The sequence below is a fragment of the Oncorhynchus mykiss genome, chromosome 13, assembly GCF_057628025.1.
Source record: "Oncorhynchus mykiss isolate SJ-2025 chromosome 13, ASM5762802v1, whole genome shotgun sequence".
In the NCBI taxonomy this organism is placed as follows: Eukaryota; Metazoa; Chordata; class Actinopteri; order Salmoniformes; family Salmonidae; genus Oncorhynchus; species Oncorhynchus mykiss.
The window spans coordinates 57,991,574-58,008,870 of NC_143034.1; the positions used below are offsets into that span (position 1 = coordinate 57,991,574).

A 17,297-nucleotide genomic window follows, 5' to 3' on the forward strand; every position below is an offset into this window, starting at 1 on the left:
CATCCTCTCCTCTACTCTACAATCCTCTCCTCTACTCTACTCTACCATACTCTACTCTACCATCTTCTCCTCAACTCTACCATCCTCTCCCCTACTCTACAATCCTCTCCTCTACTCTACTCTACCATACTCTACTCTACCAGCCTCTCCTCTACTCTACCATCCTCTACTCTACTCTACCATCCTCTACTCTACTCCACTATCTTCTCCTCTACTCTACCATCTTCTCCTCTACTCTACCATCCTCTCCTCTACTCTACAATCCTCTCCTTTACTCTACTCTACCATCTTCTCCTCTACTCTACCATCTTATCCTCTACTCTACCATCCTTTACTTTACTCTACCATCCTCTCATCTACTCTACCATCTTCTCCTCTACTCTACCATCCTGTACTCTACCATCTTCTCCTCTGCTCTACCATCCTTTACTCTACTCTAGCATCCTCTCCTCTACTCTACCATCTTCTCCTCTACTCTACCATCTTCTCCTCTACTCTACCATCCTTTACTCTACTCTACCATCCTCTCCTCTACTCTAACATCTTCTCCTCTGCTCTACCATCCTTTACTCTACTCTACCATCCTCTCATCTACTCTACCATCTTCTCCTCTACTCTACCATCCTTTACTCTACTCTACCATCCTCTCCTCTACTCTACCATCTTCTCCTCTGCTCTACCATCCTTTACTCTACTCTACCATCCTCTCTTCTACTCTACCATCTTCTCTTCTACCATCTTCTCCTCTACTCTACCATCTTCTCCTCTACTCTACCATCTTCTCCTCTACCATCTTCTCCTCTACTCTACCATCCTCTAATCTACCATCTTCTCCTCTAATCTACCATCTTCTCCTCTACTCTAACATCCTCTCCTCTACTCTACAATCATTTACTCTACTCTACCATCCTCTACTCTACTCTACTATCTTCTCCTCTACTCTACCATCTTCTCCTCTACTCTACCATCCTCTACTCTACCATCTTCTCCTCTACTCTACCATCCTCTACTCTACCATCTTCTCCTCTGCTCTATCATCCTCTCCTATAATCTACCATCCTTTACTCTACTCTACCATCTTCTCCTCTACTCTACCATCTTCTCCTCTACTCTACCATCCTTTACTCTACTCTACCATCCTCTCCTCTACTCTACCATCTTCTCCTCTGCTCTACCATCCTTTACTCTACTCTACCATCCTCTCATCTACTCTACCATCTTCTCCTCTACTCTACCATCCTCTCCTCTACTCTACCATCCTCTACTCTACCATCTTCTCCTCTACTCTACCATCTTCTCCTCTACTCTACCATCCTCTACTCTACTCTACCATCCTCTACTCTACCATCTTCTCCTCTACTCTACCATCTTCTCCTCTACTCTACCATCCTCTACTCTACCATCTTCTCCTCTACTCTACCATCTTCTCTTCTACTCTACCATCTTCTCCTCTACCATCTTCTCCTCTACTCTACCATCTTCTCCTCTACTCTACCATCTTCTCCTCTACTCTACCATCCTCTACTCTACCATCTTCTCCTCTACTCTACCATCCTCTACTCTACCATCTTCTCCTCTAATCTACCATCTTCTCCTCTACTCCAACATCCTCTCCTCTACTCTACCATCATTTACTCTACTCTACCATCCTCTACTCTACTCTACTATCTTCTCCTCTACTCTACCATCTTCTCCTCTACTCTACCATCATCTACTCTACCATCTTCTCCTCTACTCTACCATCCTCTACTCTACAATCTTCTCCTCTACTCTACCATCCTCTACTCTAACATCATCTCCTCTACTCTAACTCTACTCTACTCTACCATACTCTACTCTACCATCCTCTACTCTACTCTACCATCCTCTCTCTTCTCTACCATCTTCTCCTCTACTCTACCATCCTCTCCTCTCTCTACAATCCTCTCCTCTACTCTACTCTACCATACTCTACTCTACCATCCTCTACTCTGCTCTACAATCCTCTCCTCTACTCTACTCTACCATACTCTACTCTACCATCTTCTCCTCTCTCTCACCATCCTCTACTCTACTCTACCATCCTCTCCTCTACTCTACAATCCTCTCCTCTACTCTACTCTACCATACTCTACTCTACCATCTTCTCCTCAACTCTACCATCCTCTCCCCTACTCTACAATCCTCTCCTCTACTCTACTCTACCATACTCTACTCTACCATCCTCTCCTCTACTCTACCATCCTCTACTCTACTCTACCATCCTCTACTCTACTCCACTATCTTCTCCTCTAACTCTACCATCTTCTCCTCTACTCTACCATCCTCTCCTCTACTCTACAATCCTCTCCTCTACTCTACTCTACCATACTCTACTCTACCATCTTCTCCTCTACTCTACCATCCTCTCCTCTACTCTACAATCCTCTCCTCTACTCTACCATACTCTACTCTACCATCCTCTACTCTACTCTACCATCCTCTACCATACTCTACTCTACCATCCTCTACTCTACTCTACCATCCTCTCCTCTACTCTACCATCCGCTCCTCTACTCTACCATCCTCTACTCTACTCTTCCATCTTCTCCTCTACTCTACCATCTTCTCCTCTAATCTACCATCCTCTCCTCTACTCTACCATCCTCTACTCTACTCTTCCATCTTCTCCTCTACTCTACCATCTTCTCCTCTAATCTACCATCCTCTCCCTCTCCTCTACTCTACCATCCTCTCCTCTACTCTACCATCCGCTCCTCTACTCTACCATCCTCTCCTCTACTCTACCATCCTCTCCTCTACTCTTCCCATCCTCTATTCTACTCTTCCCATCTTCTCCTCTCTCTCTCCCCCCATCCTCTCCTCTACTCTACCATCTTCTCCTCTACTCTACTCTTCCATCTTCTCCTCTACTCTACCATCCTCTACTCTACTCTACCATCCTCTACTCTACTCCACTATCTTCTCCTCTACTCTACCATCTTCTCCTCTACTCTACCATCCTCTCCCTCTCTAATACACTCTTCCTCTACTCTACTCTACCATACTCTACTCTACCATCCTCTACTCTACTCTACCATCCTCTACTCTACTCTACCATACTCTACTCTACCATCCTCTACTCTACTCTACCATCCTCTCCTCTACTCTACCATCCGCTCCTCTACTCTACCATCCTCTACTCTACTCTTCCATCTTCTCCTCTACTCTACCATCTTCTCCTCTAATCTACCATCCTCTCCTCTACTCTCCATCCTCTACTCTACTCTTCCATCTTCTCCTCTACTCTACCATCTTCTCCTCTAATCTACCATCCTCTCCTCTCCTCTACTCTACCATCCTCTCCTCTACTCTACCATCCGCTCCTCTACTCTACCATCCTCTCCTCTACTCTCATCCTCTCCTCTACTCTAACATCCTCTACTCTACTCTTCCATCTTCTCCTCTCTCTACCATCCTCTCCTCTCTCTCTACCATCTTCTCCTCTCTCTTCTCTTTTCCATCTTCTCCTCTACTCTACCATCCTCTCCTCTACTCTACCATCTTCTAGCTCTAATCTACCATCCTCTCCTCTCCTCTACTCTACCATCCTCTCCTCTACTCTACCATCTTCTCCTTATTTCTCTTACCATCTTATCCTCTACTCTACCATCCTTTACTCTACTCTACCATCCTCTCATCTACTCTACCATCTTCTCCTCTACTCTACCATCCTGTACTCTACCATATTCTCCTCTGCTCTACCATCCTTTACTCTACTCTAGCATCCTCTCCTCTACTCTACCATCTTCTCCTCTACTCTACCATCCTCTACTCTACTCTACCATCCTCTCCTCTACTCTACCATCCTTTACTCTGTTCTACCATCCTCTCCTCTACTCTACCATCTTCTCCTCTACTCTACCATCTTCTCCTCTACTCTACCATCCTTTACTCTACTCTGCCATCCTCTCCTCTACTTACCATCTTCTCCTCTACTCTACCATCCTCTACTCTACCATCCTCTACTCTACTCTACCATCCTCTCCTCTAATCTACCATACTCTCCTCTCCTCTACTGTACCATCCTCTCCTCTACTCTACCATCCTCTCCTCTCCTCTACCATCCTCTCCTCTACTCTACCATCCTCTACTCTACTCTACCATCCTCTCCTCTACTCTACTCTACCATCTTCTCCTCTAATCTACCATCCTCTCCTCTACTCCACCATCTTCTCCTCTACTCTACCATCCTCTCCTCTAATCTACAATCCTTTACTCTACTCTACCATCTTCTCCTCTACTCTACCATCCTTTACTCTACTCTACCATCCTCTCCTCTACTCTACCATCTTCTCCTCTGCTCTACCATCCTTTACTCTACTCTACCATCCTCTCATCTACTCTACCATCTTCTCCTCTACTCTACCATCCTCTACTCTACTCTACCATCTTCTCCTCTACTCTACCATCTTCTCCTCTACTCTACCATCCTCTACTCTACTCTCATCCTCTACTCTACTCTACCATCCTCTACTCTACCATCCTTTACTCTACTCTACCATCCTCTCATCTACTCTACCATCTTCTCCTCTCTCTCCATCCTCTACTCTACCATCCTCTACTCTACTCTACCATCCTCTACTCTACTCTACCATCTTCTCCTCTACTCTACCATCTTCTCCTCTACTCTACAATTCTCTCCTCTACTCTACCATCCTCTACTCTACTCTACCATCCTCTACTCTACCATCCTCTCTCTCTCTACCATCCTCTCCTCTACTCTACCATCCGCTCCTCTACTCTACCATCCTCTACTCTACTCTTCCATCTTCTCCTCTACTCTACCATCTTCTCCTCTAATCTACCATCCTCTCCTCTACTCTACCATCCTCTACTCTACTCTTCCATCTTCTCCTCTCTCTTACCATCTTCTCCTCTAATCTACCATCCTCTCCTCTCCTCTACTCTACCATCCTCTACTCTACTCTACCATCCTCTACTCTACTCTACCATCTTCTCCTCTACTCTACCATCTTCTCCTCTACTCTACAATTCTCTCCTCTACTCTACCATCCTCTACTCTACTCTACCATCCTCTACTCTACCATCCTCTACTCTACTCTACCATCCTCTCCTCTACTCTACCATCCGCTCCTCTACTCTACCATCCTCTACTCTACTCTTCCATCTTCTCCTCTACTCTACCATCTTCTCCTCTAATCTACCATCCTCTCCTCTCTCTACCATCCTCTACTCTACTCTTCCATCTTCTCCTCTACTCTACCATCTTCTCCTCTAATCTACCATCCTCTCCTCTCCTCTACTCTACCATCCTCTCCTCTACTCTCTACCATCCGCTCCTCTACTCTACCATCCTCTCCTCTACTCTACCATCCTCTCCTCTACTCTACCATCCTCTACTCTACTCTTCCATCTTCTCCTCTACTCTCATCCTCTCCTCTACTCTACCATCTCTCCTCTACTCTACTCTTCCATCTTCTCCTCTACTCTACCATCCTCTACTCTACTCTACCATCCTCTCTCTGTCCACCTGTTCTCCTCTACTCTACCATCTTCTCCTCTCTACCATCCTCTCCTCTACTCTACAATCCTCTCCTCTACTCTACTCTACCATACTCTACTCTACCATCCTCTACTCTACTCTACCATCCTCTCTTACTCTACCATACTCTACTCTACCATCCTCTACTCTACTCTACCATACTCTCCTCTTCTCTACCATCCGCTCCTCTACTCTACCATCCTCTACTCTCTCTCTTACCCATCCTCTACTCTACCATCTTCTCCTCTAATCTACCATCCTCTCCTCTACTCTACCATCCTCTACTCTACTCTTCCATCTTCTCCTCTCTCTTACCATCTTCTCCTCTAATCTACCATCCTCTCCTCTCCTCTACTCTACCATCCTCTCCTCTACTCTACCATCCGCTCCCTCTCTCTACCATCCTCTCCTCTACTCTACCATCCTCTCCTCTACTCTAACATCCTCTACTTTACTCTTCCATCTTCTCCTCTCTACCATCCTCTCCTCTACTCTACCATCTTCTCCTCTCTCTCTTCCATCTTCTCCTCTACTCTACCATCCTCTCCTCTACTCTACCATCTTCTCCTCTAATCTACCATCCTCTCCTCTCCTCTACTCTACCATCCTCTCCTCTACTCTACCATCTTCTCCTCTACTCTACCATCTTATCCTCTACTCTACCATCCTTTCTCTACTCTACCATCCTCTCATCTACTCTACCATCTTCTCCTCTACTCTACCATCCTGTACTCTACCATCTTCTCCTCTGCTCTTACCATCCTTTACTCTACTCTAGCATCCTCTCCTCTACTCTACCATCTTCTCCTCTACTCTACCATCCTCTACTCTACTCTACCATCCTCTCCTCTACTCTACCATCCTTTACTCTACTCTACCATCCTCTCCTCTACTCTACCATCTTCTCCTCTACTCTACCATCTTCTCCTCTACTCTACCATCCTTTACTCTACTCTGCCATCCTCTCCTCTACTCTACCATCTTCTCCTCTACTCTACCATCCTCTACTCTACCATCCTCTACTCTACTCTACCATCCTCTCCTCTAATCTACCATCTCTCCTCTCCTCTACTGTACCATCCTCTCCTCTACTCTACCATCCTCTCCTCTACTCTACCATCCTCTCCTCTACTCTCTCATCCTCTCCTCTACTCTACTCTACCATCTTCTCCTCTAATCTACCATCCTCTCCTCTACTCCACCATCTTCTCCTCTACTCTACCATCCTCTCCTCATCTACAATCCTTTACTCTACTCTACCATCTTCTCCTCTACTCTACCATCCTTACTCTACTCTACCATCCTCTCCTCTCTTCTACCATCTTCTCCTCTGCTCTACCATCCTTTACTCTACTCTACCATCCTCTCATCTACTCTACCATCTTCTCCTCTCTCTACCATCCTCTACTCTACTCTACCATCTTCTCCTCTACTCTACCATCTTCTCCTCTACTCTACCATCCTCTACTCTACTCTACCATCCTCTACTCTTCTCTACCATCCTCTACTCTACCATCCTTTACTCTACTCTACCATCCTCTCATCTACTCTACCATCTTCTCCTCTACTCTACCATCCTCTACTCTACCATCCTCTCTCTTCTCTACCATCCTCTACTCTACTCTACCATCTTCTCCTCTCTCTACCATCTTCTCCTCTACTCTACAATTCTCTCCTCTACTCTACCATCCTCTACTCTACTCTACCATCCTCTACTCTACTCTACCATCTTCTCCTCTACTCTACCATCTTCTCCTCTACTCTACCATCCTCTACTCTACCATCTTCTCCTCTACTCTACCATCTTCTCTTCTACTCTACCATCTTCTCCTCTACCATCTTCTCCTCTACTCTACCATATTCTCCTCTACTCTACCATCCTCTACTCTACCATCTTCTCCTCTACTCTACCATCCTCTACTCTACCATCTTCTCCTCTAATCTACCATCTTCTCCTCTACTCTACCATCCTCTACTCTAACATCCTCTCCTCTACTCTACCATCATTTACTCTCTTCTCTACCATCCTCTACTCTACTCCACTATCTTTTCTCCTCTACTCTACCATCTTCTCCTCTACTCTACCATCCTCTCCTCTACTCTACAATCCTCTCCTCTACTCTACTCTACCATACTCTACTCTACCATCTTCTCCTCTACTCTACCATCCTCTCCTCTACTCTACAATCCTCTCCTCTACTCTACTCTACCATCTCTACTCTACCATCCTCTACTCTACTCTACCATCCTCTACTCTACTCTACCATCCTCTCCTCTCTCTTACCATCCTCTACTCTACTCTACCATCCTCTCTCTACTCCACTATCTTCTCCTCTACTCTGCATCTTCTCCTCTACTCTACCATCCTCTCCTCTACTCTACAATCCTCTCCTCTACTCTACTCTACCATACTCTACTCTACCATCCTCTACTCTACTCTACCATCCTCTACTCTACTCTACCATCCTCTCCTCTACTCTACCATCCTCTACTCTCTTACCACCCTCTACTCTACTCCACTATCTTCTCCTCTACTCTACCATCTTCTCCTCTACTCTACCATCCTCTCCTCTAATCTACCATCCTTTACTCTACTCTACCATCTTCTCCTCTCTTCTACCATCTTCTCCTCTACTCTACCATCCTTTACTCTACTCTACCATCCTCTCCTCTACTCTACCATCTTCTCCTCTGCTCTACCATCCTTTACTCTACTCTACCATCCTCTCATCTACTCTACCATCTTCTCCTCTACTCTACCATCCTCTACTCTACTCTACCATCTTCTCCTCTACTCTACCATCTTCTCCTCTACTCTACCATCCTTTACTCTACTCTACCATCCTCTCCTCTACTCTACCATCTTCTCCTACTACCATCCTTTACTCTACTCTACCATCCTCTCATCTACTCTACCATCTTCTCCTCTACTCTACCATCCTCTACTCTACTCTACCATCTTCTCCTCTACTCTACCATCTTCTCCTCTACTCTACCACCCTCTACTCTCTCTCTCATCCTCTCTCTCTCTACCATCCTCTACTCTACCATCCTTTACTCTACTCTACCATCCTCTCATCTACTCTACCATCTTCTCCTCTACTCTACCATCCTCTACTCTACCATCCTCTCTTCTCTCTACCATGTTGGTTGGGTGTGGTTGTGGGAGTTTGGTTGGTGTTGTGGTGTTTGTTTGTGTGTTGGGGTTGGTGGGTTGAGTTGTGTTGGTGTGGTGGGGTTGTGGTGAGAGTGGGTGGGTTGTGGTAGTATGTTGGGTGTGTGTTGTGGTGGGGTAGTGGTGTGTTTGGTGTGGTGGTGGTTGTGGTGTGTTGGGTGTTGTGTGGGTTGGTGGTTGTGTTTGGTGTTGTGGTTTGGTTGTGGTTGGTTGTGGTGTTGTGGTTGGTGTGGTTGGGGTGTGGTGTTGGGTTTGGTTGTTGGTGTTGTTGGTTGTGTTGGTTGTGGGTGGTGGTGTGGTGGTTGTGGTGTTGTGGGGGGGTGGTTGTGGTGTTGGGTTGGTTGGTTGGTGGTTGTGGTGTTGGTGTGTGGTTGTGGTTGGTGTGTTGGTGTTGTTGGTTTGGTTGGTTGGGTGGTGTGGTGTTGTGGGTGTGTTTGTGGTTGGTGGGTTGGGTGTGGTGTGGTGGTGTTGTGTTGGTTGTGGTTGTGGTTGTGTTGGTTGGGTGTGTTTGAGGTGTTGTGGGTGTGGTTGTGTGTGGTGTGGTGTGGTGTGGGTTGTGGTTGTGGTTGGTGGGGTGTGGTTTGTTGTGTTGGTGTTGGTGTGGTTGGTTTGTGTGGTTGTGGGTTGTGGTGTTGTGGGGTTGTTGTGGTGTGGTGGGGTTGTGTTGGTGTTTGTTGGGTTGTGTGTGTGGTGTGGGTGTTGTGTTGTGGTTGTGGTGGGGGTGTGATGTTGTTTGGGTTGTGTGTTTGTTGGTTGGTGTGGTTGGTTTGGTTGGTTGTTGGTTTGTGGGTTGTGTGTGTTGTTGGTTGTGGTGTGGTTGGTGTGGTTTGTTTTGTGGGTTTTTGGTTGTTGTGGTGTTGGTTGGGGTGTGATTAGTGAGAGATATTATTATGAGATGTGTGCACTCACACTCTACTCTACCATCTTCTCCTCTGCTCTACCATCCTTTACTCTACTCTACCATCCTCTCATCTACTCTACCATCTTCTCCTCTACTCTACCATCTTCTCCTCTACTCTACCATCCTTTACTCTACTCTACCATCCTCTCCTCTACTCTACCATCTTCTCCTCTGCTCTACCACACTCTACCACCTCTACTCTACTCTACCATCTTCTCCTCTACTCTACCATCTTCTCCTCTACTCTACCATCCTCTACTCTACTCTACCATCCTCTACTCTACTCTACCATCCTACTACCATCCTCTCATCTACTCTACCATCTTCTCCTCTACTCTACCATCCTCTACTCTACCATCCTCTACTCTACTCTACCATCCTCTACTCTACTCTACCATCTTCTCCTCTACTCTACCATCTTCTCCTCTACTCTACCATTCTCTCCTCTACTCTACCATCCTCTACTCTACTCTACCATCCTCTACTCTACTCTACCATCTTCTCCTCTACTCTACCATCTTCTCCTCTACTCTACCATCCTCTACTCTACCATCTTCTCCTCTACTCTACCATCTTCTCTTCTACTCTACCATCTTCTCCTCTACCATCTTCTCCTCTACTCTACCATCTTCTCCTCTACTCTACCATATTCTCCTCTACTCTACCATCTTCTCCTCTACTCTACCATCCTCTACTCTACCATCTTCTCCTCTAATCCACCATCTTCTCCTCTACTCTACCATCCTCTACTCTACCATCCTCTACTCTACTCTACCATCCTCTCCTCTACTCTACCATCCTCTACTCTACTCTACCATCCTCTACTCTACTCCACTATCTTCTCCTCTACTCTACCATCTTCTCCTCTACTCTACCATCCTCTCCTCTACTCTACAATCCTCTCCTCTACTCTACTCTACCATACTCTACTCTACCATCTTCTCCTCTACTCTACCATCCTCTCCTCTACTCTACAATCCTCTCCTCTCTCTACCATACTCTACCATCCTCTACTCTACTCTACCATCCTCTACTCTACTCTACCATACTCTACTCTACCATCCTCTACTCTACTCTACCATCCTCTCCTCTACCCTACCATCCGCTCCTCTACTCTACCATCCTCTACTCTACTCTACCATCTTATCCTCTACTCTACCATCTTCTCCTCTAATCTACCATCCTCTACTCTACTCTACCATCTTATCCTCTACTCTACCATCCTCTACTCTGCTCTACCATCCTCTCCTCTCCTCTACTCTACCATCCTCTCCTCTACTCTACCATCCGCTCCTCTACTCTACCATCCTCTACTCTACTCTTCCATCTTCTCCTCTACTCTACCATCTTCTCCTCTAATCTACCATCCTCTCCTCTACTCTACCATCCTCTACTCTACTCTTCCATCTTCTCCTCTACTCTACCATCTTCTCCTCTAATCTACCATCCTCTCCTCTCCTCTACTCTACCATCCTCTCCTCTACTCTACCATCCGCTCCTCTACTCTACCATCCTCTCCTCTACTCTACCATCCTCTCCTCTACTCTACCATCCTCTACTCTACTCTTCCATCTTCTCCTCTACTCTACCATCCTCTCCTCTACTCTACCATCTTCTCCTCTACTCTACTCTTCCATATTGTCCTCTACTCTACCATCCTCTCCTCTACTCTACCATCTTCTCCTCTAATCTACCATCCTCTCCTCCTCTACTCTACCATCCTCTCCTCTACTCTACCATCCTCTCCTCTACTCTACCATCCTCTACTCTACTCTTCCATCTTCTCCTCTACTCTACCATATTCTCCTCTAATCTACCATCCTCTCCTCTCCTCTACTCTACCATCCTCTCCTCTACTCTACCATCCTCTCCTCTAATCTACCATCCTCTCCTCTACTCTACCATCCGCTCCTCTACTCTACCATCCTCTCCTCTACTCTACCATCCTCTCCTCTACTCTACCATCCTCTACTCTACTCTTCCATCTTCTCCTCTACTCTACCATCCTCTCCTCTACTCTACCATCTTCTCCTCTACTCTACTCTTCCATCTTCTCCTCTACTCTACCATCCTCTCCTCTACTCTACCATCTTCTCCTCTAATCTACCATCCTCTCCTCTCCTCTATTCTACCATCCTCTCCTCTACTCTACCATCCTCTCCTCTACTCTACCATCCTCTACTCTACTCTTCCATCTTCTCCTCTACTCTACCATATTCTCCTCTAATCTACCATCCTCTCCTCTCCTCTACTCTACCATCCTCTCCTCTACTCTACCAACCTCTCCTCTAATCTACCATCCTCTCCTCTACTCTACCATCCGCTCCTCTACTCTAAAATCCTCTCCTCTACTCTACCATCCTCTCCTCTACTCTACCATCCTCTACTCTACTCTTCCATCTTCTCCTCTACTCTACCATCCTCTCCTCTACTCTACCATCTTCTCCTCTACTCTACTCTTCCATCTTCTCCTCTACTCTACCATCCTCTCCTCTACTCTACCATCTTCTCCTCTAATCTACCATCCTCTCCTCTCCTCTCCTCTACCATCCTCTCCTCTACTCTACCATCCTCTCCTCTACTCTACCATCCTCTACTCTACTCTTCCATCTTCTCCTCTACTCTACCATATTCTCCTCTAATCTACCATCCTCTCCTCTCCTCTACTCTACCATCCTCTCCTCTACTCTACCATCCTCTCCTCTAATCTACCATCCTCTCCTCTACTCCACCATCTTCGCCTCTACTCTACCATCCTCTACTCTACCATCCTGTACTCTACTCTACCATCCTCTCCTCTACTCTACCATCCTCTCCTCTCCTCTACCATCCTCTCCTCTACTCTACCATCCTCTCATCTACTCTACCATCTTCTCCTCAGTTCTGTGCTGTCTGTTCTACTGTATTCCATGGACTTGTGTTATAAGCGCACTATCACTTCCGACCTCAAGACTCATCCTTTAAGAGATGAAGTCACTGGATGCAGGGCCCTCCGTGACCTTTTCTCACTAGCACTGGCATGGACCTTTGCATCACTTCCTACCTATCGAGGCCAGTGCATCACAGCGTCATGTCTGTCTGGGTCAATATCATCTGTGCTCTCTGCTCATCCAACTGTGTCAAACTGATGCACTAGTGTAAATAGATACTACCAAATACCTTTACCGCTACAAAAGAGGACTGCCTCCTGTATTTGGCTGTGAGATGGCACTAGAAATACAAGGCCAAGATTGAAGACCTTGTATTAATGTCTATTGACTAAAGGTAATAGCTCTGCTGCCTGCGACTCAGCCTTTAGGTTACTCCAGGCTGGCCTGTAACAGCCCATAGGCAAGCTTTTAGTACAACTATCCGACGTTGGAGGTTTCAATATTCTGTTTATGTCCATACATCATCACATAAACACACACACACACACACACACACACACACACACACACACACACACACACACACACACACACACACACACACACTGAAGTCTTCTGTGCTGCATGCAGGGCTCTCTGCTGCTCCAGGCCTGCTCCCGCGAGTGTCTAAATTATCTATAACATCACACAGGAAACACAGCGCGAGCACCAAGCTGAGCGAGAGGCCAGTGAGGAACCCTGGGATACTGGTTCCGCTCTCTTCCTGTGCAGACTAGAGCCGGTGGAAGAAGCTGCACATCCATATATGCAGAGCAGCTCACTGGTCCAATACTAAGATGGCAACATTCTCACCACCCACACAGTGCACGTGGATAGCCCTCGCTTCATACTTCACTTACATTTCCGTCAAAGTCAGTGAGCCATCGAGACTATCCTTGTGACTTTGGTTACATATGAGCATATTCATATTTGCATAATTATGGAAGTCTATCTCATAAAGCCAGAGCCACTGTGCCTTTGATGGGGGGAGAGGGGAGAAGGGAGAGGAGAGAGGGGTGGGGTGGGTGGAGGGGAATAACACTCGTTTCAGCTCCTACATGTTTCCCCTGTCTTATTCATGATGTGTGTGTGTGTGTGTGTGTGTGTGTGTGTGTGTGTGTGTGTGTGTGTGTGTGTGTGTGTGTGTGTGTGTGTGTGTGCGTGCTTGCGTGTGGACATTTAAACCCACATACATGCTATGCACACTGCACACTTGCGCGAGAGATAACCTACAGTGTGGGCTACATAGGCTACTATATGCATGCCATAACGCTCGAACCAATGGGCTATACATTAAATGAGAATAGATTACATTCGCACATCACTGCACAAAATATGCATAAAATGTATCTTTGAACCGGACAGACATACAGTCAGTTCGGTGGCACATAGCTACAGTATAGATAGACTATAACACATACGGTGACACAAGATCACACAGGATATTATGGTCAGTAGCCTAACCTATATAACGACACATAGGCGTGTATTAAAATGACAACAATGAAATATCATCATACCTCTATGTTGTATCAGAGACTGCTCTTTCTCCTACCTGCCTTTTTCATCCAAACACTAGCCTATTTTTCAGATGCGACGCGTTAAAAATCAACATTCCGCCCTCTACCCCAAGACAGGAAAATGGGCTCAAATACTGCACCTGGGATGGAAGAATAAGGCGGAGGGGTAGACTGAGAGGGAGAAATGAACAATATGGTATCTCTCCGCTCCCCTCTCATCCTTTCCTATTTTCTTGTCTTGGAATGTGTTTTCTGTCTTCTCACCCTGTTTTTTTCTTTGTATTTCACTCTCCCCTCCCTCCCTCTCTTCCCCTGTGCTCGGAATACTAAACGGGCTTCTCCGCTCGCTGACTGTATAGCGCTACCCGTGCTAAAGACATACTGATGTATATGTGTGATAGAGAGGGGAGAGAGAGCCGAGCAGAGCCCGGGATGGGAGGGGAAGGTAGAGGCAGTGTGTGAGGAGGAGAGGGGGTGTTGCTGGAGGCGAGGAGACGCGTGGTGCGATGGGGACAGACCACTGTGTCTCGGCCCACCGCCAAAGGGACACGGCGTATGTGCCATGGTGTCCGGACGAGTGATAGCGCGCAGCACATCGTTAGGATCAAATCATGGTTTCGTGATGATATAATTTCCCTTCATGTGTGTACTGTAGGCATATATAACGACGTGACAAAACACCAACACAAAAATAATTGAAAACTGTAGCAATGTTGACAACTGTGATGGGAAGCATTCCATTGCAGCCTATATGTGGCGTTGCTAATCTTTGTCAACCCGTGGGCAGCCCATGATATTTTACTAGAATGAGTTTAGACATCGCATAATTTGAGGCTGTGAGTGACTACGCCTCATTACGTAGGCTACCGGCCATTTCAAGTTCTGTAGTAAGTCAAGTCATCTCTCTCATTTGCAAGTTATTCATGGTAGGCTTATTATGGGGTTACTACCTACCGTGTTAATTGTAGACTGCATTATATTTATGATTACCCTTTCCTCTTGATTTCATTTACAGTTGCAAATGTGTTTACTGTAGAAAATTACAACTGCCTTGTCCTTTGGCTGGACTAGGCCGTAGAAGCTGCCTAGATGGCAATGCCTGCTGTCTCAAATAAATGTATCTACACATTATTTATACAGGTAGTTGAAATATAGTGTAGGCCAGGCTATATAAGGTCTGCTTTCCTCTAGGATGGCCCAGCCCACGGTCCAAATAGGGATTTTAAGCAGTTCTCATCATTTCAAGCTATCAAGGGACATAATGTTTTTTAGGTCAAATAATCAGAATACTCAGCCAGGAGCCATGATGGACTGAAGGTACATGCCAACTTCTTGGGCTGACATGAGATATGATGCTGTATGACTTTATGTAGATACTCCTCAATGAGAATGGTTGTTTTTGGGACAAGAGACTTTGGCTTGACTAACACTGATAATGATAACCCTCTTTGATCACTATAGCTGAAAATAGCTGAGTAATGGCGTCTTACTGGCCATACTGATATCCTATGTTATGTACAGTAAATAGTCTAGTATTAACAGGGCAATTCTCACATTTCTACCATAATTATATGTGTGGAATTAATACTTCCAAGTGATCACAGACCATCATAATAAGTCATAATTACTTCCCTCCTGATCATCTGATCCCAGACAGTCATAATAAGTCATAATTACTTCTCTCCTGATCATCTGATCCCAGACAGTCATAATAAGTCATAATTACTTCTCTCCTGATCATCTGATCACAGACCATCATAATAAGTCATAATTACTTCTCTGCTGATCATCTGATCCCAGACAGTCATAATAAGTCATAATTACTTCTCTCCTGATCATCTGATCACAGACCGTCATAATAAGTCATAATTACTTCTCTCCTGATCATCTGATCCCAGACAGTCATAATAAGTCATCATAACTTCTCTCCTGATCATCTGATCCCAGACAGTCATAATAAGTCATAATTACTTCTCTCCTGATCATCTGATCACAGACCGTCATAATAAGTCATAATTACTTCTCTCCTGATCATCTGATCACAGACCGTCATAATAAGTCATAATTACTTCTCTCCTGATCATCTGATCACATAGAGGAAAAGAGGGTGATGGTGAACGGAGAGAGAGAGTGTCCGAGTGGAGAACCCCCAGAGCGAGGGATGACTGATGTATAAATGACGGTAAACAGCTGCCTCTGTTAACTGTCACTGCAGAGCACAGAGCGAGAGAGAGGCTGAGAGAGGATGAAAGAGGACAGGGATGATACAGTGCGAGAGAGGGGAGGAGAGAGACAGGTCAGAAACAGACAGAGTGGATATAAAAGTGAGATAGGAAGAGGACAAGTAGAGTAGAAGAGAGGCAAATGGGATTGAGATGAGAGAAACTAAAAGCCTGGCCTACAGCAGCAGCCACTGTCCAAACTGAGACTGTGTCGCTTTTAGAACAAGCACTGACATGACACTTATCTTCCCCTTTAAGAGCACACGCACACAAACACACACTTACCATGAAATACTGGCCTTATTGATCGCACACCCACACATACACACTCGTCTTTAAGGATCTATCCTGTTAATTCCTTTTCTCAAGATCTGTTTATTGACATATTCAAGATTTGGGAGGGCTCTGTCATGTTGATCCCTGACCCTGTCCCCTTGACCCTAGATGGTGTGTGACCCCAGCTGACTACAGGTCAGACATGCCACCATATAAAGAGATAGGAGAGAGGGAGATAGGAGAGAGGGAGAGTCCTCACCATCCTTTGAGTCTGTGTTCGTGTAGTAACTGCTCTGCATTTACTTTTAGTGTGACATTTAATTAGCAGCTTGTTTTTATGTATTTGCCCTCTCTTACCAAAAGTCTCTATTCATCTTTCATCCCTTCATTTTCATATGTTACCATGACTACCGTCTCTCAGGGCGAGTCGCCCACACCTCTCTTTCTCCTTCCCTTGCTTTTCATTTCCTTGATGTGACTCCCCCCTCTGCCTCCTACTCTCTTTCCCTCTATTCTGTTCTCTCTCTTTAGTCGTCAACCCCCTTTACTCTCTCTCTCCCTGTTTATCTTCTTACTCTGCCTCTTTCTTCCTTCATCCTTCCATTCTATCCATCTCTGTACCTGGTCTTTACTTTCTCATTCCTTCATGTCATTAGAAGCCATGTGTCATCATCAAAGTCACATTACAAATATAGATGTACATTTTCAAATGAAGGTGTTAAATGGAAGGAAACGTAAATGACATGTCCCTGACAGACCTGTCCCTGACA

The 17,297-nt window shown here is 45.7% G+C and overlaps 1 protein-coding gene across 1 annotated transcript in view; it reads right to left on the reverse strand.

Annotated features, from left to right (window-relative positions):
• Nucleotides 1-14,417, reverse strand: part of LOC110486656 (synaptotagmin III) — a 58,049-nt gene extending 43,632 nt beyond the window's left edge. Inside the window, exon 1 of the mRNA XM_036941376.2 lies at nucleotides 14,170-14,417. The gene's annotated coding sequence lies outside the window, so the exon portion shown is untranslated. The remainder of the gene's footprint in view (nucleotides 1-14,169) is intronic.
• Nucleotides 14,418-17,297: the final 2,880 nt, after the last annotated feature.